Source organism: Aedes albopictus, chromosome 2 (genome assembly GCF_035046485.1).
Source record: "Aedes albopictus strain Foshan chromosome 2, AalbF5, whole genome shotgun sequence".
In the NCBI taxonomy this organism is placed as follows: Eukaryota; Metazoa; Arthropoda; class Insecta; order Diptera; family Culicidae; genus Aedes; species Aedes albopictus.
Window position 1 is genome coordinate 88721261 of NC_085137.1, and position 7939 is coordinate 88729199.

Sequence of the window (7939 nt, forward strand, 5' to 3'; positions counted from 1 at the left end):
GTTCATCGGTTAACCAAAAACGTTGCAAATTGAAGGTGTCACATGCAGGGTTTGACAATTTCGACGGGACTCTCAGAACCAATTCCGGAGCACTACCAGTTGTCTCTAGTGTGATCTAAGGCTATTTTCTGGCTAACTGTTCATCAGGTTATCGCAAAAGCCACGATTTGATGTGTCACATGCCTGGATTTGGTTTACTTTTATATTTGGCCTCTTTCGGCCACTCAAAACCGATTCCGAAACACTTGCTGGCCTGGTTGCATTAGGTAATCTAAAAAGCCGTTATTTGATGTGACGCATGCACGAGTTTGTTTCTCTTTCAGATTTGACCGCTTCGGCGGGAACCCCGGAACCGGTTCTGGAACACTACTGGTTCAGATATGGTCTGAGATGATTTTCCTGCTCATTGTCCATCAGGTAATCGAAAATGCCGTGATTTGATGTGTTGCATGTATTAGTTTGGTTCAATTGTATATTTGGCCACTTCCAGCGGGACGCCTAGAACCGGTTCCGGAACACTACCGGTTCAGTTATGGTCTGAGACTATTTTCCTGCTTACCGCTCATCAGGTTATCGAAAATGCCGTGGTTGGATGTGTCGCAAGCATGGGTTTGGTTCAATTGTGTGTTTTGCCACTTCCAGCGGGACGCCTAGAACCGGTTCCGAAACACTACCGGTTCAGTTATAGTCTGAGACTATTTTCTTGCTTACCGCTCATCAGGTTATCGAAAATGCCGTGGTTGGATGTGTCCCAAGCATGGGTTTGGTTCAATTGTGTGTTTTGCCACTTCCAGCGGGACGCCTAGAACCGGTTCCGGAACACTACCGGTTCAGATATAGTCTGAGATGATTTTCCTGCTCATTGTCCATCGGGTCATCGAAAATGCCGTGGTTTGATGTGTCGCATGCATGGGTTTGGTTCAATTGTATATTTGGCCACTTCCGGCGGGGCACCCGGAAACGGTTCCGGAACACTACCGGTTCAGATATGGTCTTAGACTATTTTTCTGCTTACCGCTCATCAGGTTATCGAAAATGCCATGGTTTGATGTGTCGCATGCATAGGTTTGATGCGTTTTCATATCTGGTCCCTTCCTGGGGTACCGTTCCGGAACACCTAAATGGTCATAACTCCGGAACGGCTGGACCGATTCGAACCATTTTCAATAGGAAACAATGGGACCAGATTCCCCGCCGAAATACAAATCTTTTTAAGTATTGGGAGTAATAACTCAAGACGAATTCTTAAGTTTTCGTCCAACGTTTTGGTTACAATTATTCCAGAAATTCCGCCATCGGCTTCTTTAAAAAAAGTCTTCCTGAGATTCGACGACAAGACGAATTTTCGAAGGAAACTTTAGCAGCAGAAATTAAAAAAAAAGTATGAAGAAATTATCAAAAATTTCTGGAAAAAATGAGGTTTTGGATGAAATCTCTGAAGGAATGTCTGGAAAATTTGAGAATGGTCTGCATTAATTTGAAGAATAATTTCTCAAGGCACGCTAGGTGTATATTTGTGTCAACAGCTTCAGAAATTCTTTCCACGTGATTGTTCAGAAATTTTTACAGATGCTTTCGCAAGGATGCATCAAAGAACTCTTCCAGGAATTTTCCCATAGTTACCTGCAGTCAGTGATATCAGTGACACTCCTCTGATGACTTAACCACACATTCCTCCGGGAATTTCTCCTGGGCTATCCTTAGATATTCCTCAAGAGTTTTTTTTTAGATTTCTTCAGGGTTTTCTACAGGGATTTCCAAAGAAATTTCACCATAGATTCTTTTGATGTTTTTCCAGCTATTTACAGGTTATTTTCAGGGATTTCTTAATTAATTCCTTCCAGAATTTCACTAGAAATTATTGCAATAATTCCATCTAAAATTATTCGAAGTACTCTTGGAGGAATTTCTTCCGGAATTTTTTTTTAGAAATTTTCGCCAGAGATTATTCAAAAATTAGTCCAGAAATTCCTTCAAAATCGTGTACAAAAAATCTAAGAATTCGTTCAGAAATTACTGCAGACATGCATTCTTCCAGGAAATCATTTAGAAAGCTCTACTGTGATTTCCTAAGAAATTCCATGGAATTGATTCCGCGATTCCTCCTGGGGTTCCTTCAGGAAATCCTCCAGGGATTCCTTCAAGAATTACTCCAGAGATTCCCTAAGGATTTCCTCCGGGGATTCCCTCAGGATTTTCTCCAAAGATTCACCAGGGAACATTTTCTGGGACTCACTTGAAGTGCAAATTTTCGGTAATACCAATCCGTGTGGTCAAATTATGAAATTCAAATAACTCAACGTACATATGTACAGATGGGTAAATTATTGGTTAAATTGGGAAAAAATCCACAGCTCAGGTGAGATTTGAACTGAACTGAACTGAAGGGTCGTGAGTTCAAATCTCACCTGAGCTGTGGATTTTTTCCCAATTTAACCAATAATTTACCCATCTGTACATATGTACGTTGAGTTATTTGAATTTCATAATTTTCTGGGATTCTTTCAGAAACAACTCCAAGGATTATTTTAAAAAATCCTCCGATTCTTCAAAGATTCTTCCTAAATTCTTTCAGGGTTCGTACAGAAATTCCTCCTGTTTTTTTACAGGAGGTAATCCAGGAATTGTTAAGGGATTCCCTTTGGAATGCCTTTTGAGATTGCTTCCGGGATTCATCCTAACATTTCTTCGGCAATTACTTCACGAACTGCACCAGCGATTCCTTTAGCAGTTCTTCCACGAGCTTTCCAAAGGATTCCTTCAGGATTTTCCAAGAATTCCTTTGGCGATCTCTTCGATACTTCCTGCAAGGATTCCTCCGGGATTCCTCAGGTTTCTCTAGGCCTTCCTTCAGAAATTCATCCAGGAATTGTTCTTGAGATTCCTCCAGCAATTCATGTAATGAATTTCTTCAGGGATTCCTCCAAGGATTCCTCCAGGACTTGCTCCAGAGCCTCGTCCAGGAATTGCTCAGGGCCTCCTCCAAGAATTCTTCCAGGGATTTTGCTAGGCACTCCTTCAGGAATTCTTCCAGACATTCATTCAGGCATTCTTCCAGGAATTCCTTGAGAGATTACTGAATGAATTACTCAATGGAATCCTATAGGGATTCCTCTTGGGATTTCTTGAGGAATTCTTTCATAAATTCCTACAGAGATTCCTCCAGGGATTCCTCTAGCGCATTTTTCAGCAATTCCTAAGGAGTTTCTCCTAAAATTTATCCAGAAACCCTTTCAATAAATCTTCGAAGGAATTCCTCCAGAAAGAGCTTCAGGGATTACTCCAGAAAGTGCTTCAGGGATTCCTCTAGGAATTCCAACATGTATTCTAACATGTATTCCAACACAAATTTCTCAAGGAATTCCTCCAGGGATTCCTCCAGAAATTCCTACAGGCATTTCTCCAGGAATTCTTCATGGAATTTCTTTAGAAATTTCTGCAACAGGTACTTCACTAGGATATCCTCTATGGATGCCTTCAAAAAATCATCCAGGAAAGCCTCTAGAGATTCCTTCAGTAATTGCTTCAGGAATTCCTCCAGGAATTCCTACAAGAGTTCGTCCAAGAATTCCTCCAGAGATTCTACCAGGAATTCCTGCATGCTTTTCTTCAGGAATTCCACCAGATATTCTGTGTTGTCAGAAATTCACCCGGGAATTTCCCCAGAAATTTCTCCAGGAGTTTCTCCAGCAATTCTTCCACAGAATTCTCCAGAAATTGCTTCATGAATTCCTCCAGGTATTTATTCAGGAATTTCTACAGAAATTGCTTAATGGATTTCTTCCGAAATTTCTCCAGGGATTCTTTTCAGAATTACTCTGGGATTCCAGGAATTCTTTGGGGGATAGAAAAGAAATAACAAGAAATAAATCCTTAGGGGATTTTGAAAGAATTGATGGTAAAATCATGAAAATATTCCTGAGGAATCCTCCTGCTGAAGATAGATTTCAATAAATCCCAAGAGACGCTTAGGATATAACCCCAGAAGAAATATTCGATGAAGTTCTGGGGAATCACAAACTTACTTCCTGAACGCCCTCCTCCCTCCCCGGAGAAGCTTATGAAATAATCTCCTAGAAAAAAGAGGAATTTCTGAGGTAATGCCTGGGAAAATCCCAGAAGAATTTAAAGCACCCTGGAGGAATTAACCTCTTCAGAATTTTCTGCGGGAATCTTTTGAGGAATCACTAGAATATTAACTGGAGCGATCTTTGATAAAACACCTGAAGTGATAGCTAGAGGAACTTCTCTTCGATCTGTTTAAGAATTTCTGATCGAATTATTTTTTTAAGTTCTTTTTTAGAAAAATCGGGAGAAATATCTGAACAAACGGCAGGAGTAAAATCAAGAAGAGTCTCCTGAGATATTTCTAGATAATTCCTAAGATAATTTTGGCTGAACTCATAAAAAGCAACCCAGGAGTTTCATTCGTATTACTTTTTGTACAGTATTTTTTGCAAATTTATCAAAGTAATTTGAGAAGCGATTTCGAAGCAACCCCTAGGTCATAAATTCACAAACTTGCTGTTTCTTGGATTGATATTTTCCTTTAGCTACAATGGAAATTACAAAACTATATTTTGTTTTGAGGAGCGACAAAAAGTTCACATTTAAGAGTTTTAAATCATGGTAACCTCAGTTCCAAAAGATTTCGTTATTTAGAAAAATCTAGACCCAATTTCGTCATTAAATTCACATCACAGAAATGAAGCTAACTTCATTTTTTTTGTTTTTGCTATACTGAAGAATGGACGTCCTAAATAAATCTGTCAAAAATCTATAGCAAAAATCTCACGGTGTTTGTTTTTATTTATCAAAACCTTTGATTTCCTCATGATCAAACCATTCGCACAAGAGGATTTTTTTTATTATCGTACAAATTGGGCCGAAGGGTCTCAGGTTTTCATGAAACTTTTACCACAGGCAGGGCTCATGGACATATGAAAAAAAAATGAGAAAAATTCAGGGTCACCTATTTTACCGGAAAACTCAAATAGATTTTCTTTGTTTTCGCCTGACATTACCTACTTTAAAAAATCAATACTCAAGAACAAAGCATCGTAGAAACATTTTTTCAGAAAATGAAAGCACATTTTCTCAGAAATCCAAAGAAAATATGAACTGGGAAAAGTTTTCTACAAAATTTTTCACCGTTGAGAAAATTCGTAAAGAAAATCCGGAAAAAACTATGCCCGAACTCGTGAAAAATATTCAATAAATAATTTTGAGAAAGTAATTTTATAAGCTTCAATCGCTGAAATTTGTGGAATGCACTTTTTTTCGTTTTTGAGTTATGGTTTTATTTTTTGAAAAATGTCCAAATGTGCCATATAAGCATTTTCTTTGCGAAAATCATAACTCAAGAACTCAGAAATAAAAAAAAAATATGAAGTGGAAAAAGTTTTCTACAAAATTTTCCACCGTTGAGAAAATTCATAAAGAAAGCCGGAAAAACTATGCCCGAACTCATGAAGAATTTACAAAAAAAATGAGAAGGTTATTTCATACGCTTTGATCGCTGAAATTTCTGGAATGCACTTTTTTTTCCTGAGTAATGGCCAATTTTGTGAAAACTGACTATGTACGCATATATTATAATGTCATTTAAAAAAATGCCCATAACTCAGGAACGAAAAAAAGTGCATTCCAAAAAAGTTCAGCGATCAAAGCTTATAAAATTACCTCCTCAAAAATATTTATTGAAAATTTTCCGCGAGTTCAGACATAGTTGTTCCGGCTTTTCTTTATGATTTTTTCAAAAAACTGTGGAAAACTTTTCCCAGTTCATATTTTCTTTAATTTCTGAGAAAATTTGCTTTCATTTTCTTTAGAAAACTTTGTTTCTACGATGCTTCGTTTTTGAGTTATGATTTTTTAAAGAAAAGGTTTATACGGCACATTTGGACATTTTTCAACAAAATTGGCCAATACTCAAAAACAAATAAAATGTGCATTCCGAAAATTTCAGCGAATAAAGCTTATGAAATAACCTTCCCAAAACTATTATTTTGAATATTTTCCACGAGTTTGAGCATAGTTTTTCCGCCTTTTCTTTACGAATTTTCTCAACTGTGGAAATTTTGTGGATACCTTTTTCCAGTTCATTTATTTTTGGATTTCTGAGAAAATTTGCTTTCATTTTCTAAAAAAAATGTTTGTACGATGCTTCGTTCTTGAGTTATGATTTTTCAAAAAAAAAAATTAGTGTCAAGGGAAAACAAAAAAAAATCCACCTGGGTTTTCCGGGAAAATAGGCGACCCTGATTTTTGTCTGCAAAACTTCATCGACATCTTAGGCATGGCGTATCTTTGTGCTTGCATCACAATTTACAAATTCTTGCATTTGCAGGCAAAGATAGCTGTTCAATTGATAACTGTAGAAGTGCTCAAAGAACACTTATTTGAAGAAAGGCAGGACAAGTTCCTTCCACACTACCGCTCAACCGAAGCAAACAACTTTTCGAACGATCGATGTCATTAGATTAAAATGTTAGCATTCTAAAACAAAACGGTGCCATAAGTAGCCACAACTATTGAAGTATACCAAACTTGTTTCATCTTCAGTGTCACAACATAAAACAAACGAGAGAAAAAAAAAACATAGCAACCGCAGGCACTGAACCTTGTCGGGAGCCTCAAACCGGACAGAATAAAAAAATCTACCCAAGCAAGTACCAGTTATGTTGCAAACCCACAATTGTTGGTGTTTCTCTTACCTCAAAACCATGAACCAGACTCGGCTTGTGCCGCTTCTGCCTGGTGCAGCGAACGGGGTGTTCCTGCTACCTCGTTCCTCCCACGAATCTGCTGCTGGTGTCTTAGACTGCACGTTCCTTCCAACAAGTCGCCGACTGCAACGGCGAGGTAGTATGAGACTGGCTTGGAGCTAGAAGTTCCGAAGAAAAGATTCCTAGCTGTGTGCTAGTTACTGACTGCTGCGCGCTAGATTCACTTCAATGCTACAATCCACACACTTCTATATGCACCACACACAACACACTATACAACTGGCTGACAACGAACGGACGGCGGCAACCAGCTCTATTCTTGCCGCGGCCCTACACGTTCATTAATTCTTCGATCCGCTTATGTTGCGCTGGCTGCTTCTTCTCCAAAGAACCACCAGGAAACGGCAGCCCAACGGCGCGGTACACTAACTTGACGATGTGACTTTGCCGCTCTATGGTCGGAATAAGGTACCTAGGTATGCTTTTTTTTATTTCTTCTCGATTCTTCAACGATCACTCGTATGGAACGAGAACGGACTCTCGCCGCGCGCTCCGCAGATCAACCGTTTGCTTTGTTGGATAACTCCGGTGGTAGCACGCTCTTCTGCCTATGTAAAGATGAGGTTTTTGGGTTAGGGTGGCAAACATTAGAATAAATATGAACGATGGGTGATGTCATTTTTGGTGGGTCAGTTCCTAGATTGGTGTACTTAACTTGTTCGTTCAAATTGATTTTAAGATACAAAGTTTGGCGTTTTTGTAAAATAAAACAATAGCTGTTTTACTCGTATTACCCCACCTGAAGAATTCCTCTCACGTCTATAAAGTTATTTTCGGAAGTATCGCTGAAGAAATTTCATAAGGAATAAAAAAAATCTGAAGAAAATTCAAAAGGTATTCCTGAAAGAATTTCTGAAAAATACTGGAATGTATTGATAATCTTATAGATGGATTTTCTGAAGAAATTCCTGGAAGTAACATCTGGAAACCCCTGATGGAATGCCAAACAGAACCTCTCGAGGTATTTTTGGAATAAAAAAATTCTGGAGAAATCCCCCAATAAAAACCCTAAACATTTTTTAAATGAATTCCTGGAGGAATACATAGAGAAATTCCCAGAGGTATTCACGGAGGAAATCCTGGAGAAATTTCTGACAAAATATATAGACGAATACCCGGCAGAGATTCTGAAGAAAACTCTGAGAGAATTT

At 38.5% G+C, this 7939-nt stretch overlaps 1 protein-coding gene across 1 annotated transcript in view; it reads right to left on the reverse strand.

The window, feature by feature from the left end:
* Positions 1-7372, reverse strand: part of LOC109427628 (uncharacterized) — a 556874-nt gene extending 549502 nt beyond the window's left edge. The window contains 1 exon segment of the mRNA XM_029852600.2: positions 6717-7372. The gene's annotated coding sequence lies outside the window, so the exon portion shown is untranslated.
* Positions 7373-7939: the final 567 nt, after the last annotated feature.